Source organism: Mesoplodon densirostris, chromosome 5 (genome assembly GCF_025265405.1).
Source record: "Mesoplodon densirostris isolate mMesDen1 chromosome 5, mMesDen1 primary haplotype, whole genome shotgun sequence".
Lineage (NCBI taxonomy): Eukaryota > Metazoa > Chordata > Mammalia > Artiodactyla > Ziphiidae > Mesoplodon > Mesoplodon densirostris.
In genome coordinates this window covers 91420944-91446173 of record NC_082665.1, presented here as the reverse complement: position 1 = coordinate 91446173, position 25230 = coordinate 91420944, and the positions used below count along the sequence as shown (strand labels likewise).

General features: G+C 38.0%; 1 pseudogene; it reads left to right on the top strand.

Moving 5' to 3' along the window:
• Window positions 1–371: 371 nt before the first annotated feature.
• LOC132490489 (ER membrane protein complex subunit 3-like) lies at window positions 372–25230 on the top strand (annotated as a pseudogene).

Here is a 25230-nt window from a genome sequence, read left to right as displayed (position 1 = left end):
ACAAGTTTGCCAACTCCCATCCCTTGCAGTTGCAAGGTATACAAATGAGAAAGACAGATTTGATCTGTGGGTAAATAATTAGTTCTCTGGGCCCTAGAACATTATTAATGTGCCATCTATACAGATCAAATCCACACAAAGTAACAAAGGATTCGGAAGGGTTCTGTGAGTAAATTCAGTAACCTGGCATCTCCTCTGGATAAAGATGCTCCTGACTTGTCAATAAAATAAGGGCTTGCGGGCTGCCCGGTGGCCCGGGCTCACCTGGCTGAGGGGCGTGAGAAGGCCTGGAGGCGAACTCCACGAGGAGGCCCGTGCCCCAGTGAAAACCAACCCGGCTACAGCAAGCCGGGAGCCAGCTCTCTGTGAAGATGGAAGGGCCCGAGCTGCTACTCGACTCCAACATCCGCCTCTGGGTGGTCCTGCCCATTGTTATCATCCCCTTCTTCGCGGGCATGATTCGCCACTACATGTCCATCCTGCTGCAGAGCGACAAGAAGCTCACCCAGGAACAAGTCTCCAACAGTCAAGTCCTAATTCGAAGCAGAGGCCTCAGGGGAAATGGAAAATACATTCCCAAACAGTCTTTCCTGACACGAACATATTACTTCAACAGCCCAGAGGATGGATTTTTCAAAAAAAAACTAAAAGGGAGGATGTGCCTCCTTCTCCTGTGATTGACCCCACTATGCTCACAGACATGATGAAAGGCAACGTCACACGTGTCCTCCTTATGATTCTTATTGGTGGATGGATCAACATGACGTTTTCAGGCTTTGTCCCAACCAAGGTCCCGTTTCCACTGACCCTGCCTTTTAAGCCCATGCTTCAGCAAGGAATTAAACTACTCACATTAGATGCCTCCTGGGTGAGTTCTGCATCCTGGTATTTCCTCAATGTCTTTGGGCTTCAGGGCATTTACTCTCTGATTTGGGGCCAAGATAATGCTGCTGAGCAATCACAGATGATGCAGGAACAGATGACTGGAGCAGCCATGGCCATGCCCGCAGACACCAACAAAGCTTTTAAGACAGAGTGGGAAGCTTTGGAGCCGACGGATCTCCAGTGGGCACTAGATGGTGTCAAAGAGGAGCTTGTGGCTGAAGACCTCCACTTTGAAGCCATGTTCAAAAAGGAATTACAGGGCTTCCCTGGTGGCACAGTGGTTGAAAGTCCGCCTGCCGATGCAGGGGACACGGGTTCGTGCCCCAGTCCGGGAGGATCCCACATGCCATGGAGCGGCTGGGCCCGTGAGCCATGGCCACTGAGCCTGCGCATCCGGAGCCTGTGCTCTGCAATGGAAGAGGCCACAACAGTAAGAGGCCCGCGTACCGCAAAAAAAAAAAAAGGAATTACAGACCTCTATTTTTTGAAGACCAAGCAGGGGTTAGCTGTGTCAGGAACTCAGAGTAGCGCTTAACCTTGTAACTTTTGTTTTGAGCTGAAGCCTCTCAGAATAAAAAGGGGGATGCGTGAGCTGGCAGGTGTGCAGCAAGGATTGTTCTTGTCTGAGCTAGCTTTCCCTTCATGTTTGAAACCAGAGGAAACATGAGGAGTGTGTGCTGGGTGACTTGCCCAGAAACAGCTATTTTTGAAATATTTTAAATTTTCCTTCTGGTGACTCGAGTAATAAAAGTTAGAGAGAGGGGGGAAACTCAAGCTAGTGATAATGTATAAAACTTAGCAAAAATTCAGAAATTTCAGAAAAAGTGTTGTCAATTAAACCTAATTATTATGTACCGTCATTCTGACTTCTAAACCACAGTAAACTCCTGTTTTCTTGGGATCTAAAAAAGAAAAAAAAAAAGAAAGGCTTCTGGTCTTTGGTTACATTTTCCACATAATTCAATGTATGCATATATGACCCAAGAAAGAGAAAATGATAGCAAGGAAATGCCGAAAACAACGAGCGCTCTATAATATGAGGATGTTTCAGAGGATCCATTGCCCTCATAGTTGATTATAGGCTGCCTCTCCAAGAATCCTAATGCTGGCTTTTGCTACGAGTCTAGCTCAGCTGGGCAATACACTGCCAGCTCTCCAAACCACCTTCCTTCTTCCTTTTTTACTTCTTTCCACAGGACAAAAATACTTCAAGGATTAAATCATATGTGGCCTTTAAGAACAAATACTAGACCCATTATGTTTTCAGATCTCACTTGCTGTTTGGAAGCCCAGGTTTTTACCATGGTAGTTGTACTGGCTTATCATCTGGGTTTGGCAAATACAGTAGTAGGTAATAATAATAACTGGCATTCATTGATTATCTATCAAGTGCTAAATATTTTGCATGTGTTTTAAATATTATCTCATCAAGTCTCAAAACAACTCCTGGGATCAAAGCTCAAAAAGGCAAAGTGACTTGTTCCAAGTCTCACAGTAATTGAACTATGAGTTAAAAGCATCTCCTCTGCTTTTAACTCATGGTCCAATTCACATAGTTATCCCTGAACCCAAGGCCTCCATGGGAGTCTTTAAAACACTCTAGGGAGGCACAGAGAAGAGTTCCGGCATTTTGGCTTTTGATTAAGGGATAGGAAGAAGATACTTTGTTCCTGTACTTGCTTGAAGGAAGAAATGAAATCTGAAATGCAAGACCCGTAGGATTCATGGCAAAAAAGCACTTTGAGTCAGGGAAGGCAACCCAATTACCCCCGATGTTAGCCTGAAGCCACGCCCTTGACTGAGGCTGGAAGTACACATTAGGTGCTTTCGTCTAATCATTTTAAAGTACTTAATTAGTGTCGCCTAATTACACACTTTAGCATACATGAACCATCTTTCATTTTATCTTAACTCAGAAACAAGAATTACTGAGGTCTTCTGAGAAGAGAAAAGAAAAGAAAATGAGATCCAAATTTTTAAAAATAACAGTTACAAAATGTCTCACTCAGAAAAGAGATTTAGAATTATGTATGTGTAGGGATACTTTAAGCCTCAGAATAGGGAGAAAAGTGTCTAGGTTGAGATTCAAATGCAGGTTCTTTAAGTATTTCAAAGTTTGGACTGTGGTCTCTGGAGATACATGGCAGGTAGGTTGTTCTTTCACATGCAAATCTAGGTTGGGCCATCAGATTTCCTGAACTGAGATTGAAAGGAGAATGAGGCTGGGGAAAAACAGGAAACTTTGGGCCAGATAAACAGTTGTTTCTCCCCAGACTTGAAAAAAAGTAATAGAAAAGAATTTCTCGAAATAGGCATCTCTTACCACTTGTACCAGGTCACCTGGGAGTGCTTATTAAAAATACAGCTGCCTAAGCTCCATCTTCAATGTTCTATATCCGGATCTCTGGGGGAGGGGCCCATGAAACAAAATTCTTAACCAGAACCTCCCTAGTGATTCTAATGCACAGTAAATTCTGAGAATCTCTGGTATAGAGAATATTTAGAAGATTTATTGACTAGAATGGCTTGTCTCAAACCATATATTGATAAATGGCAAAAATTAGTGTTGGTGATAACTCATGTTAAAATCAATTTTTGAAATATACATATCAGAAAAACACTGAACAGTTATCTGTCATCATTACATGACAATCTCCCCCATAAGGAACAGTGTGCAACATAAGAGAACACAAGGAAAGCTCATGAACAAAATCATGTGCACGTAGATATGAAGAGTTGGACGTGCCGATTTTTGATTAGACACCATTTGCTAACTAACCATTGCATTCTATCCATCCATTTATATTTGATTATGCTTGGTTATGCATTTGAACCAGCCCCAATCCTAGCGCTAAGGCCAAAAATAATGGTCAGTATCTATAGAGCAATTCTCATTCTCATTCTCATGTAAATCTCATGCTTCACACACATGAGATTACATAATTTCCACAACCCTCGGAAGTGGATTTCATCATTAGCCCCATTTGACAGATAAAGAAGCTAGGAATTAGACAAGTTAAATAATTTGGACATGCCCACACAGCCTAAGGAACTGTACAGCTTGTACTCAAATCCAGTTCTGCCGACTCTAGCCTTAAGATGAACTTCCTCCTAAAAATAATTTCTCCCTCCTCTCTACCCCATTTCTCACTCTGAGCCATATATCACTGTGGAAATTCCACCATCCAGAATTCTTTCTGGGAGGAATGGTATTGCTAATCAAACACCAGAATTCTTCCTTCCCATTAAAACACTGATTGGGGGCTTCCCTGGTGGCACAGTGGTTGAGAGTTCGCCTGCCGATTCAGGGGACACGGGTTTGTGTCCCGGTCTGGGAGGATCCCACATGCCACGGAGCGGTTGGGCCCGTGAGCCATGGCCGCTGAGCCTGTGCGTCCGGAGCCTGTGCTCCGCAACAGGAGAGTCCACAACAGTGAGAGGCCCGCGTACCGCAAAACAAACAAAAAAGAAAAAAAAAAAAAAACAACACTGATTGGCCAGGGATGCTAGCTGTCAGTCCTTCATACCTTACTGTGCATGAGTCATCAGCGGGTCCTGCACCTCTTGCTGAACTAGATGAAAGGGAAGTGCATTGAGGGGCAGAGGATGGAGGTGTGGTCGTGGGGGCACTGCCTTGCTCAGGGAGGGGTGGCAGAATAAAACCCTCTTACTCCTGAGGAAAGTTTGCAGGTCCTGAGTGCTTGGGGTCCAGGGAAACGAGGTGAGAACCTGTAAATGTGCCTCCTGTGATTTGCCTAGGTCCTATTTGCGTGAAAGTAATGTTCTACTTTCAAACACATGTTTAAAAGACTTGGGCTTGAGACCTAGCTCTGCCATATTGCAAGTTGGTAAAGTAGGGCAAATCTGTCCCTATTGTTGGAACATGTTGGAACATGTTGGAAAACATGACTTGGGAGTCATGTTTTTTAAGGTCTGGGCCTGTTTTTAACAGTCTTAGGGGAGCAAATGGCCCCATAATATGTAAGATGCCATGGGAGTAGGCTAGCCTTATCTTAAGCCTGACTCATTTTTATGGAAACTTTCACTAAGATTTTATTGATGAGAACCCAACCTACTTTTTCAAGATTGTCCCTCATAGTTACCTAATCTTATCTCTCCTGTGTCTCTGCCAGTTGCCACATCCTATATTCCAAAATGAACAGTAGTAAGTAGAAGCTTCTGATATTTGCCTTTTCAAAACCTCATCTTTCTAACCTCCACAGCGTATAATGTTATCAAAAACAAAACAAAAGTTTAAAAAATACACAGCCTAAAACCAACCTCAGCTTTTTTCAAATTATTTAGTTTTTATATAAGATACAGGAAACGTGGTTCCCTACAAGGGCCATAAAGGGATATAGCTAAGGAAAATACAGGATATAGTACTAGTAGTCTAAAGAATTAGCGGAGAATATAGAAGAGCTCAAGTTTTAGGGTCAGATGGCCTGGATTGAACCCTGTTTAACCATTTACTAGATGTACACTCTGGGGTAAATTACTACCTCCACGCTTCAGTTTCCACGTCTGTATTATATACCCACCACTTAGGGTACTGTGATGATCAAATGTGCTAATTAAATGTTTTTTTATAAAGCTTATGAGTAAGATTTATACTAGTAAGAAATCAATAGAGTAAGAACTAAAGTAAGAACTCAATAGATGGTGGCTAATACTACTAAGAGATATAAGCAAAGGACAAACAGCAATATTTCTTCTCTTATCCCTCCCAGAGTTAAATATCTTTACCCACTTACCAGGAAGAATTATAGAATACTCATAATAGTCTCCTTTCTCTACATGTCTTCCTATGAGACCGTGGGTAATCAAATGATCTGTTCCAAAAAAGCAATGAGGGCTTCCCTGGTGGCGCAGTTAAGAATCCACCTGCCAATGCAGGGGACATGGGTTCGAGCCCTGGTCCGGGAAGATCCCACATGCCACGGCAACTAAGCCCGTGGGCCACAATTGCTGAGCCTGCGCTCTAGAGCCCACGAGCCACAAGTACTGAAGCCCGTGCACCTAGAGCCCGAGCTGCACAATGAAGGGTAGCCCCCGCTTGACGCAACTAGAGAAAGCTGCGCAACAACAAAGACCCAATGCAGCCAAAAATAAATAATAAATAAAATTATTTTTAAAACAAAGACAATAGGAATAAAATTATCCTATCAAGCTCATTTAATCTTTCTCAATTTCCTTATCCATAAAAAGGAGCGGGCTTCCCTGATGGCGCAGTGGTTGAGAGTCCGCCTGCCGATGCAGGGGACACGGGTTCATGCCCCGGTCCGGGAAGATCCCACATGCCGCGGAGCGGCTGGGCCCGTGAGCCATGGCCGCTGAGCCTGCACGTCTGGAGCCTGTGCTCCACAACGGGAGAGGCCACAACTGTGAGAGGTCCGTGTACCGCAAAAAAAAAAAAAAGAAGCAAGAACACCTATCAGTGTTTTATCGATAAACTTAGTTCACATATGCAGAAATGCTTCATGAATTACATGATACAGTATAAGTTATTTATTATTTGGGATAGAAGTGACTGAAGATATAGGACGTGGTTTTAAATATGAGAACAAAGCACACTGAATAACTGCCTCATCAAAAAGTGGCATTTTCTGTGTAAGTTTATCCTTATTAATAACTCAAGGCTAACCTACATCACCTTTTTTAAAAAAAAAAAACCTTATCAATGGCAATGATAAATTATGATATTAAAAATATATTAACCACTGGGAAAGAAGAATTATCACCACAGGGTCTCATTTCTTTATAATATAGTTTCCCAGGTATGTTTGATGAAGAGAAAATCACTCACCTGCCAGCACCTATATCAGCATTCTGGAATAGACCTTTGACCAACATCCTTCCCCCAAGAGACAACAGCTCCTGAATTACATTCTACAATTAGTACTTAAAGATAACATGGACATTTGCTTAGCTTTTAATATTTTGATGAAAAAATTCCTGTCAAAGGAGTATTTTACTAGCACCAATTTGACATTTTATTTATTTAATTATGTTTTACAATATAATGAAATCTGGCAAAGTGAGCAGTTCTAGAGAAGAATGCATTTTCATCTTACGTTTTTACCTAAAACAAACAAACAAACAAACCTAATACTAAACCTCCTTCTAAAAAGGCTATCTTGTATCTGTGTAGAGCCCAGATGGGCTAGGTCCCTGACTAGGTGTTCACTAGGATTCACTTTGCCAGGCTGATGAGAATATTATAGACTGTACTTAAAACTTGAATGTTTCTGTATCACAGTTTATTTATTGAAGGAGGTGAAATATTTTTAAACTCTCACTCTCGTTTTATAGAGGGCACAATTTTCCTTGGAGAGAAAGACTATTATTAGCATGAAAATTAAAAGATGTGATGATTTAAAAATAGCAGTGGTGAAAAGAGCAAATTCTAGGGTCCCACTGCCAGGGTCTGAATCAGGTTCTGCATGCAGTAGCTGTGTGACTTTAGGCGACTTTCTGAACCACTCTGTGCCTTGGCTCTCCCATCTTTAAACTCTTGTAGCATGTATACACAAACCCTTGTAGCATGTCATAGACTTAATCCTTAAGCTGAGCGGTTAAAGATAAAGAACACCAAGGGCAACAGTGAGAATTTATACACGTGCACGAACTCTTTGTGCAACCAATTCGACATGATACTTTTCCTTTCCACTAAGAAGGCAATAGCTTATTCAGCTTTGCTCAGTGTAGGTTTTTTTAGTTAGTGTCTAATATTAGAGCTAGAGTAATTTCTTTTAGGAGAGAAGTGAAAGTCATTACCATGTGGTAGCATGTTTTAGTGGTGTTTATATACACAGTGTTTGCTCCTGCAGGTGAGTTAACAAAGTTGCTTTCTTCCTGTTGGTTTCAAGAACGTCTACACTGAAAGAACTGTGAGCATTTATACGTTGTCTTCTGTGTGCCCTGCACTCTCTGAGAATTACGTGTTACATTTCACAGGTAATCGTTCCTTCAAGGAGGGTAAACTCCTGACCATGGACCAAATCGAGCTCACTGCCTATTTTTATATAGCCTACAAACTAAGTATGATTTTTATTAAATGGGTAGGGGAAAAAATCTAAACAATAATGTTTTATGACACATGAAAATTACCATTTCAGTATTCATAAAAAAGTGTTATTATTCCTTTACATATTGTCTATTGTCTTGGGTGCTTTTGTGCTACAACAGCAGAGTTGAGTAGTTGGGACAGAAGTCATATGGCCACAAAGCCTAAAATATTTAGTGTCTGGCCCTTTAAGAAAATGTTGCTGACACCCCCCCACCCCCGCCCCGTTTAGCCTAAATCTATCCCAGAAAGAAAGGAAGATTGGCACTCTAACAAGATCATAGCCAAGGTTCTCCTAAGTAGAGGATAAGCTGGTATTTATCTGATGACTGTAGAATAATCTGCTTCAAGACAAGAAAGAAGGTAAAAGAGGACCAGTTCTTTGCCAACTGAGAACTTCCACTTGATTTTGCATCATAAGAATTTTCCCCAAACTGTCTTTCTTACAGTGGTAATTTGATCCTAATTATACAAAATGGGGACCTGCTTTGGTTATTCCATCATAATATCACAAAGACAGCAAGTCAGAAATTCAGGCAATAAAGAGCAAATCCAAGCCCGCCCCATATCCCAGGCAACTGATGACATGTTAAATATCTGCCAGGTTCAAATCTCTTCTGGGAAGGTGGAGTAGAGAATCCCTCCCCTAGGAAGAATTGCCATGATGGGAACCATTTAACATTCATCAAATCACCTTCTACTCTGTTCCAGGCATTACTCTGAATTCTGAGGCTACAGGGATGATCAGAAAAGCAATGACCCTGTTTTCATGGAACTTAAAATGCAATAGAGGCAACAAACAATAAACAAATGAATAAATAAGAAAAGGCTGAAAAGTGCTATAAAAACACAAGGTATAAAATACTGTATGATTCCGCTTACATGAGGTATCTAGAATAGTCAAATTCAGAGAGACTGAAAGAGAATAGTGGTTGCCAGGGACTGGGGGGAGGTGGGAATGGGGAGTTTATATTTAGTGGATAGAGAGTTTCAGTTTTGCAAAATGAAGAGTTCTGGAGATGGATGGTGGTGATGGCTGTACAACAATATGAATGTACTTAAAACCACTGAACTGTACATTTAAAAATAGTTAAAATGGTAAATTTTATGCTATTTGTATTGTACCACAATTTTTTTAATTGGGAAAAAAAAAACACTAGAGATAAAGAGATGGTCCTAAAAGGGGAGGAGGAAAAAAGACAGGTCTCCTACAGAAAAAAAAAAAAAAAAAAAAAGCACCTTCAGTTTCTCATCAGAACACCAGATACTAGAAAATAATGAAGAAAAAAATATATTCAAAATTCTGTGTTAAAATTATTTTCAACTTAAACTTCTATACTCAGACAAATTATTAACTAACTGTGAAGGTGGAAGAAAGTCATTTTCAGGCAAACACATGCACAGGGAGAGTGATGGTGGCTGGCCAAGTGGCTGCTGCTCATGTTAATGTACTTTCAGTTTAAAAAAACATTTAGAATAGGTGATTTATTCACATGCTTTAAAAAAATCAGAATATATAAAAAGATATATGGTAAATCTCCCCTCCCAATGCTTACCTCCATTTTCTCAGGTGTTCTCACTGCTCCTTCCCAGACGGAACCACTGTTGTTGGATTCTCATGTAACTTCCAGAGTATCACTATGCATGCATAAACATATCTGAATATAGATTCTTTCTTTTTCTTCCCTTCCTTTAAATGCTTGGTTTAAAAGGGGTAATTAGGTATGGCCTGAATAGCAGGAAGATTGAGCCAGATGAAGAGGAGAACATTCCAGGGAGAGAAAAGAGAGAGAGAGACCAGAGGCTCCAGGACAGAAATTGGTGTCTTGTGTCTAAGGATCAGGAGGAAGGTCAAAATGATGGTGATGGATGCAGAGTGGATGAGGGAGGGTGTGGCAGAAGAAAAGGAAGAAAAGGAGGAAGAATACATGATTCCCCCTAGAATAATAGTGCATAGCTGTCCAACCCTGTCTTCAATGAGAAACTATCTACCATGGTAGCCATCCCTGCCCATTATGTGCCATTATGATTGTTGGACCTCAAAAAGAGGATCCCATGGTCCCCCACTTGTTCCAGGAAATAGCCACCTCCAGAACACCCCTACTCCTAACACTAAACACATCTTCCTCTTTAGAAATGTCCCTGCGTGGCTCACTTGCCCCCTGAAGCCAACCAAGGAATTATGAGTGTGCCTGGAGTCCAAGCAGCAAGTCCCCCTCACTTGCAAAAATCCCACCTCCAGAGAATGTTTCCAGTCAGAGATTGTGTTTCCTGTGTAAACGTATTCTCCTTTCTACCACCTTAGAACTCCTGCTGAAATGAAAGCGATGACAGATGGGTTCCCTTGCCAAGTTTATGAATCAACAGCCTTTGCTCATTTTGTCTCTGACACAGTTTTGTCTTTGACATAATGAAACAGTTCCACCTTGAGCCTAAGTTCAGGGTCCTATCTTACCCCACCTCCCAAGATGAAGAGGGAAGAGGGGAGAGAGAAATCAGAAGATGCTTTTTTATTTTACTTTATTTTATATTTTATTTTATTTTAGTATTCTCTGTGTTTCTTAAACTCTACTATCTCCCAATACTATTTCCAAATATTTATTTTATTTTAGTCCCAATTTTGGCATTTAGAGAGAAGTTCATTTTTTTTTTTCAGACTGAAAAACTCTATTTTGTCCAATGCATACATAGACATAAACTCATGAAAGTTTCCAAGCTTTATTTAAATAGTTTTCTGATGTGGTTTCCATAAAGCAATATTATGACTCAGTGTTCATATTTAGAGAAATTATGATGATTTATTTTAAAATTCTAATTATAGATTAAATGACCTAATTGCTATTCAAAATTAGACACATTATATGCCCAATTCAACATACTTCTTTAAAATATTGCCAAGGATTAAAATAAATTATAATGTACGGTGCATAATTTCACCTTAATTATGTATTCCTGTGATTAGTTTCCAGATTCACATTTCTCTTATCATCTTTGTAAACCATCTTCCTTCTCCAGCATAATTTTTCCTTGATCAAGGGGTAATGCTGAAAAGATGAGACTCTTAAATTTTTAAAATGTTTTTTATTATAAAGTAATGGGTACTTATAAAAATTTAAAACAGTATGGAAGTGGGTAAGTAGGAGGTAACATTTGTCCCTGTCCCCATGAATTCTACTGCCATTAAGTAATCAAGATATGATATGTATGTGTATTAAATTAAAATCAAGAGTGAGACTGGGAAGAGTTTAGCCAACTGTAAAATTAGAGGGCACACAGAATACACAAACCACCCTCATTTCTGACACCAACTGCAAGTTTGTGGGGACCCCAGAACCACCCTCAGTTTTGACAATTTCTAGATGGACTCACAGAACTCACTGGAAAATGTTATACTCACAGTTACAGTTTATTACGGGGAAAGAACACAGATGAAAGTCAGTCAACAGAGGAAGCACACAGGGCGGAGTCCAGGGAACACCAAACATGGGGCTCCCACTGTCCTCTCCCCATGGAGTCAGGACACATTACTTTCCGGGCATCAATATGCAACAAAACACATGGAGTGCTGCCAAAAAGGGAAAGTCAGCCAGGCCACAGTGTCCAGAGTTTTTATTGGGGCTTCAATACATAGATATGATTGAAGGGTTCACTGCCCATGTGGTTGTCTGACCCAGCATAACTCTAAATAACATTGCTGGGTTTTCTAGTGTGGCTGGCTCCTCCCTAAGACTATCTGGGCATAGCCAGTGCTCACTATGTAGCATAGTGCTAGACTATCTGGTGAACCAAGGCCCAGGAAAATAAAGACACTTTTTTCAGGCCTGTAATTCCAAGGGCTTAGTGATCACCTCCCAGAAGCCAAGGTCAAAGGCCAGAATGCTTTTTGAGCAAGGTTAAATTCTTTACTACACAGGCTTCCTAGTGGAAAAAATAAAAAAATTAGAGGAGCAAAGCATCCAAACTGATTATTTTCAATTAATTTCAGACGTTATTTAATGATGTCCCTTAAAGGAGAGAACCAGTAACTGTCTTCTTGCCACCATACAGAGTATCAGGGATAGTAGGGGAGAACATATTTATTTGTTTTATTCTTTTCCTCTTTGTCATTATAGGTCTCTGTTTCATTTGATTCCCTTTCTCTCCTGCTCCACTTCCACTACTGTTAGTTCTGATTACTACGATTAGTCACTCTGAGGTAGCGATCACCTGTATAAATACCCACAGAGGTGAGTAAAGGAGTGAAGCTCCCATTTGATATTGGTTCAGCATTGATATACTTCATTTACATATTAAACACAAAAGAATATCCTTCTTTTCCAGAAAGGAAATTTGTTTCCTCACTTTTCCACTAACCCCTCCTTTCTTCTTGAATGGTTTAGCTCTCTCAGCAAATATTTTATTTTCTTGCTTTTGATGGAGCTTGCAGAGAAATAGCTCTCTGCTACAACAGAGTCAAAAGCTAGGGCATGTAGAATCTTGGCCCTGACTTTTACTCTCAGACTCAAGTCAACAATTCAGGGTTTGGCAATGTGGTCCCTAAAGCACATATTCTCATCTAAAGCTTAGCTCTAGCTGACAGTTACATAGTGAGAATCAGAGAGCACTTTCCCAAGAAAGGTAGAAAATCTGAAATCACTCCATTCATTCATTTATGTGAAATTCACATAGCATAAAATTAACCATTTTGAAGTGAACAGTGGATTTTAGTACTTTCACAATGTTGTGCAGCCACTACCTCTATCTATTTCTGAAACATTTCCATCACTCCAAAATAAAACACCATACCCATTAAGCAATCACTCCCTGTTCCTCCTCCTTACAGCCACTAAAAACCACCAATCTGCTTTCTATTTCTACAGACTTATGTACGCCAGATATCTCATATACATGGAATCATATAGTATGTGATCTTTTGTGTCTGGCTCCTAAAATTACTCCATTTTAAATGTGGTCACAATACCAAAAAACAATGAACAACAACACTGGGTTAGATAAACCAAACACGTGTGAGGGAGAGTATGGCCCACTTGCTGCTAGTTAATAGCCTCTGCCCTGATGCAAAGAGTGATAGAAGGGACCATAGCTAGACATTGATTAAGAAGAAGGAGCCTGGAAAAGATGTTCTCTAGGGGGACAAGTTATTAAGCTAGGTCACCAACAATTCACAAATCCGGTCAAGAACAATCAAGGACACAGAATTCAGTAGAGAGAGCCTGTTAGAATCATGGTTTAGACAGCCAAGCCAAGTCCAGTGTTCTAGAAAGTCCTGGAAAGTAGAGAATTCAGGAACTTTATTTGCAACAACTTTGTGTGTGTGTCGGGGGGTGCGGGAGACAAAGTTTGAGGCCAGTGAATCCCCTCAATCAGAATGCATAGGTTAAACAAGCTTTTAACAGGTGTTGTTTTTTTTTTTTTTTTTTTTTTTTTTTTTTTTTTTTTTTGCGGTATGCGGGCCTCTCACTGTTGTGGCCTCCCCCGTTGCGGAGCACAGGCTCCGGACGCGCAGGCTCAGCGGCCATGGCCCACGGGCCCAGCCGCTCCGCGGCATATGGGATCCTCCCAGACCGGGGCACGAACCCGTATCCCCTGCATTGGCAGGCGGACTCTCAACCACTTGCGCCACCAGGGAGGCCCTTAACAGGTGTTTTTAAGCACGTTATATGATCTCAAGGTTGTCGACCTGGTCATCTCATGCCAATCAGTAGCTCTGGTTGTCAATCATGTAGACTCCAGACTTAAAAAGCATGCAGGATAAAAAGGGAAGATTATGGGGTAAAATAGAAATGTTAGGGATGATGCCAATTGGAACTCAATGTGAAGCACAGCCTTGCTTTGATACTTAACATTTTAGTCTCAGGTTCTCCAACAGAAAAATGAGCATAATTACCCATTGTGCTGGATTGCTGTTAGAATGATACATATTGTCTATGCAATATATGGCACAAAATGAAAGGCAGTAGGTATGAATTATTATAATAATGAGACTGATATTGATGAACAATTTAAAGCACTAATTTTAGGATAGACATTTGCTCTCGGACTTCCTCTCTGTTCCCTGCTGTGCACAGGTGAAACATCATACACAGGTAAGGCAGTTCCTCAAAGGGTTTAGTAGGTCCTCATTATAAGGATAGAAATGTATCTTACAAAAGGATATGAAGCAACTTTACCACTAGTTCAGGGGAATGGTCATGGGTTTTTTAATTAAATCTAAAATAATTTTACTCATTGGAAAGGATGACAGATGGACAGTGTGACCTCCTGTAATCCTTTTTAGTTGTGGAAATGGCAGTTAGTTGGAGGGATTAGGCCTGTCAGTGTCACACTGCCAACTGGACAGATCTCAAATTTAGAAGGACAACTCTTGTGTCAGACTAAGTAGGTCAAATTTTTGTGCCTTTTCCATAAAGTCCTCTCTGCCAAACAGAAGGTGAAGATGCAGGGGCACTTGTTGGTTTGACAAAATTTAGATTTAACTTTTTCAAATTCCTTTAGTAATTATCTCAAATTTTTTTTTTTTTTTTTGCGGTATGCAGGCCTCTCACTGTTGTGGCCTCTCCCGTTGTGGAGCGCAGGCTCAGCGGCCATGGCTCATGGGCCCAGCCGCTCCACGGCATGTGGGATCTTCCCGGACTGGGGCACGAACCCATGTCCCCTGCATCGGCAGGCAGACTCTCAACCACTGCGCCACCAGGGAAGCCCAATTATCTCAAATTTTAATGGTAATAGAGAATTAAATCAACACGTCCATAGTACAAACAATATTTTGGTCTATTTAAAAGCAATTTTGCATCATAAAGAAAGAGATTTAAGACATGATACCAAGTCTCAACTATTATATAATCTTAAGTAATGTTTTTTTTTTTTTGAAAAATGCAGTGTGCTCTGTGTAATGTGGAAATGAAGGGTAGGACCATCTTTTACTCCTTAAAATTCTATTTTCTGATTAGCTTTGTGTACATTAATGATAAAAGTCTAACATCCTTTTCAGAAATTGCATATAGTGAGTTAAGGAGAAAAACGTCTGATTTCTAGAAATCAATATATCAAAGAAAAGAAAATCAGGTCTGAAACTGTCATTTCTCTCTCAAAAAAGGAAACCCATGGATTTGTCATGTGCAGTCCTTTCTTTAGGGATTTCTGTGGTCCTTGGGTGGATGTTGACAAGACGGATGTAGCACCTACAGGACAGATTTGGACCCAGTAATTTTAAGAAGTAGGGATCTTAAGGTGAGCCAGTTTCTGTTAGATCTTCGACCTCAAGAAATTTATATGGCTATTGACTGGGCAGGGGTAGGAGCAAAACTGCAGGGAGTAAATTCCTAGTTTCTGATTGATTAACTGATTGATTGCTTGATTAGGCTAGGATTAGCAGGGGAGCAGGAAACAGAAATCATTTAAACAAGTATTTCTAAAAATATAGCACTTACTACAGGTATTAAACAGATAAAATTAGATCACATAATACATGTACATTAATAATTTTAATTAACCTCTCTATGACAAATGACGCTGATTTTCTGTTTATATTGGTGATACATAATTTTGTTTTACATTTGCTAGGTTAAGTGAAAAAAGTTTTATAAAACATGACAAAAATTATGAAGGTTGTATATGAATGACTGGTTTGTGAGACATTTATTTCAACTTAAATAGCAGATATCTTTTTTAATTGAAGCACGTCTAACCTTAAGAGGCACTGGGCATGTGAACTGACATTCCAAGATTCTGGGGTAAAAACCTGTCAGAACCACTGGATTTGAGGGGAGCTTGATTGTGATTTTTATCTTTGTGTATTTTAATTTTTATATCCTATGAATATAGCCCAAAAGATAATAAACAGAAAAATGTATCATTTTCCCAATATCCAGGATGAAGATGTATCAGAAAACATCAGTACAACTTGATGCCTTTGAATATTAGCTAGAATGAGATATAATAGAAGTCAGCTACCATAGCACATGGTAGATACAGCTACCATGGTAAATAGATATCTGTATCTACCAAACTGATATATTGGTATTTGCTTAACAAATTTACACATTATGAACTGAGAATTATATCTTCAGTAATATAAAATCAATTCCCAATTAAACACTATGTTTAATCTAATTCAATTATGTTAATCTTATTTCAAAAATGAATTCATGTGATGGTTTGAGATACAAACAATAGAACAGAATATTTAAAAGGTGGCTGAGGACACTGGCATAAAGGAAAGATGACATGAGTGGGGTGATGTACAGCTTGCATGCGGTGTGGTCCATGCTGGAAGCGGACTGCAAAGTTGGGTCTGAACTTCCTAACAGCCAAAACAAATACAACTGTATAATTAGTTACAGCAGGGGTGGCAAACTATGGCCCTTTGGCCAAATCCCATCTGCCACCTGATTTTGTAAATAAACTTTCACTGGAACACAGCTGTGCTCATTTGTTTCTGTATTGTCTATAGCTCTCCGTGGGTTACAATGGCAGAACTGAGTAGCTGCAACAGAGACAGTACGGCCTGCAAAGATGAAAATAGTTGAACTCTGGTCTTTAAGAAGAAGTTTGCCAACCCCTGAATTACAATATTACAGTATCTAAGACATTTTTTAAAAATTCCCTGGCTCAGTGAATTTTTTAAAAACCTGTTTTTCATTATTAAAAGCCATTGATATTGATTAAAATGTTTAAAAAAATTGATGTGATATTTTTGCCATGAAATTTATGTTTATTTTTCCATACCAATGGCTTAGCAGTTGTTACATTGTAAATCTCAGTTACCCAAAGCTCATCTCTTGTATAAATAAAATAGTATATATTCAGTACCTTCTTAAAGTATTAGTCTTAAAAGGGACTGCCTCCACAGGCCCAGATCTAAAACAAATCCGTTACCCAACAGTTATCCTTTACACAGGATTTTCAAATACAGTCTTCCACCTTTTAAGCTGCATCACATTAATCATTAATTTCAGAGGAAAGGAAATCGCTTATTGAAGGACATTTCCTTCTGCTCAGTCTTAAGGACAGATCAACATCAACAGTCATATGATGAATTTTGGGCAATACACTGGAAGACAAGGATGAGAATGTCAATAAAGCTTCTTTTAAAATCTTTCTATCTACTTGGACTTCAGAGAAGGCAGAAAGAGAAAGTAAAGTGAATAAGACTTCACTGTGAATATGTGAAGTGTCCCTTCTTAGTTCTGAGTTCTAGAAAACTAAATTTGAAGCACACTTTACTACCTGAGCATACTTTTCTGATCCAAGAGTGGACCTGACATAGGCTGGATGGTCAGATTCTCTCTCCAGATAATTGAGAAGAGACTGGGATGCTGGCGCTGAGACACGTCAGCGGCAGCATCCAGAAAAAGGAGCCTCAGGCTTAAACACTGAAACTTCCCTGATGCCAGCCTCACTAAAGCCTGGTTGTTCAGATCTTCCTTAGATCCTGATCCTTTCCTAATGTCTATTACTTGTATCCAAAGGAACTTTATTTAACTTGCCCAGATGGTACATTTTCAAATACTTAAGGATATTTATCATATCCCTCTAAACTTCCCTTCTCCACATAAAACATACTTAATTAATCTTTTCTTCAAAATTATTTTCCTGGGGGAGAAAAATCCCAACCATCTAAAGAAATGAATTTTTAAAAATGACTTTAATCCCAAATCCAGACCCCAGCCTCTTTAAAATCTTGTGTGGAGAACTGAACACAATGCTTCAGGCATTGTGTGATTAGCAAAGAGTAGGACAAGACTATCACCTCCCTTAATCTAAACACTTTACTTTTCTTAATGCAGCCATAGGTCATATTTACTTTTTTTGATAGATACATCATACTACTGACCTTACATTTAACTAAATGAAACATGTTTTTATCATTAAAGCTGATACTCAATTTTGTTATTTTTAAATCCAAATATATAAATGTGTATTTATCCCTAGCATATTTGATCCTATTAATATACTCATTTTTCCAGTTTGCCAAGACAACTTTGGATTAGTAATAACTAATTATGTAGTTTCTGTGTGATAGAAAACATGTTAAGCATTTTATATCTTTTATATTATTGCATTTTTTCACAACAGTCTTACTAGAAATGTGTTTATTTGTTCCCAGCTTCCACCACTCTCTACCTCCTCACCGTTGGAAAGAAAAACATAACTCTTTTGATTGAAGTTAATTTTCTGAGTGGAGGTGAACAGCAATCTTACCATAATGGAATTATATAAATAACTGTATATTAAATAAATAAATAAATAAATAAATAAATAAATAAATGAGCTTCATGAAAAATGTCCATACTATGTAAATAGATAAGAACAGGTAGGAAGGTCATAACTAAAAAGATAATGAGATGCCAAAGGAAGAAGAAATAACTGATAAGCTGGACTTCATTAAAATTAAAAATTTTATGCTGCTAAAGACAATGTCAAGATAACTTAGACAAGCTACAAACTGGGAGAAAATATTTGCAAAAGACACATCTGATAAAGGGCTGTTATCCAAAATATGCAAAGAACTCAACAATAGAGAAAACAACCTAATTAAAAAATGAACCAAAAACCTTAACAGACACCTCACCAAATATCTACATATGACACATAAGCATTTGAAAAAATCCATATCATGTCTCATCAAGGAAATGAAAATTAAAAGTATGAATACCACTACACACCTATTAGAATGGCAAAAATCCAGAGCACTGACAATACCAAATGCTGACAAGGATACGGAGCAACAGGAACTCTCACACATTGCTGGTTGGAATGCAAAATAGTATGGTCACTTTGAAGATAGTTTGGTGTTTTCTTACAAAACTAAACATATAGTTTTATCATATCATCCAACAATTGTGATCCTTGGTATCTACTCAAAGGAGCTGAAAACTTAAAAACCTGCACACAGATGTTGAGAGCAGCTTGATTAATAATTACCTAAACATGGAAACAAGCAAGATGCCCTTCAGTCGGTGAATGGATAAACTGTATATATATATATCCAGACAATGGAATATTATTCAGTGCTAAAAAGAAAAGAGCTATCAAACCATGAAAAGACATGGAGGGAACTTTAGTCATATTACTAAGAGAAAGAAGCCAATATGAAAAGGATATATACTGTATGATTCCAACTACATGACATTCTGAAAAAGGTAAAACTATGGAGACAGTAAAAAGATCAGTAGTTGCTAGGGACTGGGGAGAGGGAAGGGTGAATAGGCAGACCACAGAGGACTTCTAGGGCAGTGAAAATATTCTGTATGATACTATAATGATGGATACATGTCATTATACATTTGTCCAAACTAGTAGAGCGTATAACACCAAGAGTGAACCCTAAGATAAACTATAGACTTCGGGTGATTATGATGTGTCAGTGTAGGCTCACCAGTTGTAACAAATGTTTGACTCAGGTGGGTAATGTAGATAAAGGGGGTGGCTATGTGTGTATGGGGACAGGGAGTATACGAAAAATCACTATACTTTCCTCTCAGTTTTGCTGTGACCCTAAAAATGCTCCAAGAATGAGGTACTTTTTATTAAAAAAAGAAAGGTAACGAGATTAAGAGAGGTTAGGTGACTTGACCAAAGTTACAGAGCCAGCAAGTGGTGAAGCTGATCTTTAAAACCGAGTCTGACTCCAAATCCCATGCATCTAACTACTACTATGTTCTGGTGCCTCCAAAGTTTAGCCAAACAATTGCTTCCTAGATGTCACTTTTCTTTTTTTTTTTTTTTTTGATGTCACTTTTCTTAATCGTTAAGTTTTCTAAGAAGATTTTCTATATATTCATTTATATCATTGATTAAAAAATACTATATAGAATAGAGCCCAGTGGCAAGCTTCTAGAAACCCTTTCTAAAGCTGATGTCTTTATTTTAATCAGTACCCCTGGGTACATTAAATCCATTTATTGAAATATTATTTACTCTGCATTTCATAAACTTTTCCATAAGGATGAAATAATTCTTTTCCAAACCCTTCTTTACATCCAGTTACATTACACCTGCTATTTTTCCTTGATAGAACAATCAAATTATCTGCCAAAAAGAAGTTGTATAACCTTTCTGGAAACCAATTTAAAAGTATATACTAAGGCTCACAAAAATCATCTTAAAAATCTCCCTTCAGGAATATATACCAAGAAAATAATCCAACATTATGTGCATAAATCTTTTTCTGGATTTTCCATTCTTTTATATTTCTTCTATTTCTGTGTTCTGTGTTATTTATAAAGGTTAAAAAAACAAACATAAAAATAGAATTATAAATTACATTATAGCACAAAATGAGCTTCTATACAGACTTTTAAACAATGATTTTGAAAAATATATATGGACATGGGCAAAATGTTCATGATAAGACAAATGAAAAATAAGGATGCAAATGCATATAGTATAATCTAATTTTATAAGTATATTTAACATGTATAAATAATGGTATTATATGTATGTGTAAAAATAAATAGACTTTCCTATGCTTCATTAGTTTGTAGATCTAATATATATTTTATACATATATATATATACACACAAGTTTGTATTACCTAGTCCCCTACAAAATTGTCCCTGAGTATTTCTGAGAGTAACCTGGAAGTATACATGAATATGTTCACTTTAACTACCACTATGCACTCCTTCACAATGTTTTCTTTGGGATTGCCCTACTGAGAACTGAAGTTTCTGCCAGGAATTGCCACAATTACCTTTTATCAGACACTATTCACAAATGACTAAATAATGCTCAAAAAAAGAAAAGCTGTACACTCCCAACAGCCGCAAAGTATAATAAGTTTCACCTTCCCCAAAATGTTCTAGATGCCTGTTTTCATGTATTATTTTCATGATGGTTTGCTGATTGTCTGGAACCTACAGTTCAAACTATTGAAAGGCTTAGCAAATCACTGAATCCCAAAAACGTTTGAACTCTCAGATATTTGCCAAAGATTGTGACCTATATTTTCTCAGGATTTATGCTTAGCACTTGTTTGGACACTGAGCATCTCATGTATTTCATGACATCAGTCAAGGAACAGCGTTGAGATTATATCACCAAGACATTTGTTCATTTGCCTGCAAGATATTTCTAAGATAATTATATCATCTATTTAAGCTTGTTCTTCCCAATAATTCACATCACTAATCATTTTTTCCATGAACCATTGGAAAGTAGTAGCTGGAATAACATCTTTTAAATTTTGGTAGAGCCCCATAGGAATGATGAGTACCATCTTGACCTTCTCTTTCTTAGCCATAAGGATATGAAATATTATTCTGCTCTGTACAGTTGTATAGGTTGTACACTGCTCGACAGAAGCAGCACAGTATCTAAGGGAGTATCATTTACATCCTAGTCACTATAGATTTATATAAAATGTTTCATTATAAATAAATCATTACACAATGGAAGTTATTATATATTGTTTTAAGAAGTACAATATCTCATAGAAGGGAGTGACTTTGCCTAATTTGCAAAAAGGCATTGCATAGACCTTCAACATCCCTAGGACTGATTGTAGTCACTTTTAAGTCCAACTTGGAATGGCCCTAGCTAACTTGAGTAACGAAGAGAAACTGGGTTGATGTTGAACGACTCCACTAACTGAAACAGAGAGGGAAAGGAAGAAAAGGATAAACTACACTTCAGCATTGGAAATGTGAGACTGGAACTCAGTAGAAAAGTAAAGTGTGCAAGTCTAGGGAGTTGAATTTGTGAGAGTGAATGAGACTACCCAAACAGACGATGGGCAAGAATGTACTCAGGAATAAGAAAATCAACAACTTGCCCCAAAGAGACAGAAAGGGAAAAAGGTAGTGAGAAACACAAATAGAAAATGGTCAGAATATTAAGAGGACTAGAAGAAAAAGAATCATAGAAACAAAGAGAAACTCTTAAGAGAAATAGGCAATCAATACTATCAAGAGTAAAGATGAGTCAAGGAAAATAAGGATTGGAAAGAGGTCATTAGCTTCGATAAATACAAGGTCTTTGGTAGCTTCAGCAAGAGTAGATTCTATGGAGGGATTGGTGTGGAAATTAGATTGCAGTGAGTGAGGGAGGAATGAAAAGTGAATAACTAGTGGTAATAAATGTAGCCTAGATTCTTAAGAAATCTGGTTTTGAATGAAGAGAGATTATTATTTCAAATGCAATTTCTCATGGAAAAAATGCTACATTAGAGGTTAATTTCCTAGGTCAGCCTACAGCACTTATTTAGTTCATCATAAAATGCAGAAACTGCAGATTTATGATTCAAGCTGGAGGAAAGAAATGCTGTTGCAACACTTGTAATAAAACAAAACCAGAATAATAAATCTTAATAATAAACTGTTTTCTATGTGTCTTGAATGCTGGTAGGTGGGGAAGATATATTTAATTAAAGAATTATGACTTGGCAGATATTTTTATGTAAGGATTCTGATATAGACTTCCAGAAAATCTTAAGGTCTTAAATTTTTTTTCACTGTGTTTAATTTCACTTTTAAACAAATGATCGTGCTTTACTTTGATTCTCTGTCACTGGCATTAGTTCCATAGTTTCCAGCTCTATTTGTCTCAAGATAGACTGTCTAAAGCCAGTCTCAAGATTAGTGTGGAGAACAGAAGTCTCTGTGACTCAAAGGCATTTATTTTTTTAAGGAGCTTCCTATCCAAGGTGACCAAATCTTGAAACAGCCTAGAATTTTACTCCAATTTTTACTTAAAAAGAAAAGGGTAGGGCTTCCCTGGTGGCGCGGTGGTTGAGAGTCCGCCTGCTGATGCAGGGGACACGGGTTCGTGCCCCGGTCCAGGAAGATCCCACATTCTATGGAGCGGCTGGGCCTGTGAGCCATGGCCGCTGGGCCTGCACGTCTGGAGCCTGTGCTCCGCAACGGGAGAGGCCACAACAGTGAGAGGCCCACGTATCGCAAAAAAAAAAAAAAAAAAAAAAAAGAAAAGGGTAGAAAAAAGCAAAATGGTGCAAGATGGGGTCAAGATTGCAAGTGAAGGAAGAGTGAGAAGAAAAGGGGCAACATTCAATTGACCAAGAAATTCATTTTCCAGAATAGATGAGTCTATGAGTAAGATAATAAAAGTCTCATAAGCTCTTACCATGCTGTTGCAATAAGATATTGTACTTCAACTGACCATTGGGTAAAATGAAAAGTGATGAAACCTAGCTACCTCTATTGTCATGGAGAGAAAAGTCAACTGGTGAGGGTAACTTCTTCTTGGATCTTAATGGTTTGTAAGCTACCGGAAAACTGGACTCTTTGAAGACAAAACTGAGTGTGGTAGTATTTGGAAGACTATAAATATGAGACATTACAAAAAAAAAAAAAAAAAGAGCTGACCAAAGTAAATTGTTTAAAATCTGCAATTACTGTACTACTGTTAAGGATCTCAACTTGAAAGCATTTAATAGGCCTGAAGATATTAACATCAACAGTTGCTATAGAATATATAATAAGAAATATTAAAGTAACAATTTAGAAGAGTCTGTCTTACTTCCCCTATCCTTCTCCCCACGCCATCTTCTCTCCCCCCGCAAACAAACCCTCCAGTCTCAGATCCCTCACAGATGAATTCTACTTAATATTTAAGAAATAGATAATACCAGTTCTACACAAACTCTCAGAAAATAAAAGAGGAGGAAACACTTCTCAACTCATTTTATAAGGTCTGCATTACCCTAATCTTAAAACTTAATGAACGCATGATAAAAAAATTATGCACCCATATCCTTCATGAAAATAGATGCAAAAATCTTCAACAAAATATTAACAAATGGAATTCAGCAACATATAAAAAGATAATATAGCTTGACAACTGGCATCTTTCCCAGGAATGCACAATATTAACAAACTAAAAATGGAAAATCTTATGATCATATTAATAGATACAGAAAAAGCATTTATAAAATATAAGCCTATTTCTGATTTAAAATTCCCACCAAACTAAGAACTAAAGGGAAATTTCTTAATCTAACATAATATTCAATAGTGAAAGAGTGAAGATTTTTTTCTCAAAGATTGGGAACAAGGCAAGCATATTCACTCTACCCTTACATTCAGCATTATACCCAGAGTCCTTGGTAGTATTATAAGGCAAGAAAAAGAACTAAATGGCCTATAAACTGGAAAGGAAGAAGTAAAACTGTCATTATTCACAGGCACCATGATTGTCTATGTAGGAAATCTTAAGTCATCTACAAAAAAACTGCTAAAACTAATAAATGAATTTGACAAGGTTGCAGGACACAAGCTCAGTAAATAAATCAATTATAATCTATATACTAACAAAGAACAATTGGAAACAGAAATTTTAAAATTTTGCAGTAGCATCAAAAATATAAAATACTTAGGGCTTCCCTGGTGGCGCAGTGGTTGAGAGTCCACCTGCCGATGCAGGGGACACGGGTTCGTGCCCCGAGCCGGAAAGATCCCACATGCCACGGAGCGGCTGGGCCCGTGAGCCATGGCTGCTGAGCCTGTGCATCTGGAGCCTGTGCTCCGCAAAGGGAGAGGCCACAAGAGTGAGAGGCCCGCATACCGCCAAAATAAATAAATAAATAAATAAATAAATAAATAAATAAATAAATATAAAATACTTAGAGGTATATTAACTATAATGTGCAAAACACATACATTGAAAATTACAAAACATTGCTAGTAGAAATAAAAGAATCCCTAAGTAATTGGGGAGATACCAATTTTGTTAAGGTGTCAATTCCCCCTAAATTGATCTGTAGATTTAGCACAATCTTAAACAAAATTGTAGCAGGCTCTTTGTTGTTGAAATTGACTAGTTCATTTTATAAGTAATGTGAAAATAAAATGAAGAACAAAGTTGTAGGACTTTCACTGATGTAAAGATAGAAATATAGATCAATGGAACAGGAAAAAAATGTCCATAAATGGATCCACAGACATATGGACAATTGATTTTTGACAAATATTTGAAGGCAGCTCAAAAGGTAAAGGATAAAACTTTCAACAAGTGGTGCTGGAACAACTAGATAGCCATAAGCCAAAAATCAACCTTGGTTGTTAGTTCACAACATATACAAAAATTATAGTAAAATTTATCATAACCTAAACATAAGAGCTAAAACTATCAAACTTCTAAAAGAAAACATAAAAGAAAATCTTTGAGGCACTGGTTTAGGCACAGATTTCCTACTTAAGACTCAAAAAGCATAAATCACAAAAGCCAAAAAAAATCAATAATTTGAACTTCATCAAAATTTTTAAAACTTTTACTTTTTATATTATTTTTTCTTCCAGTTTTATTAAGATGCAGTTGA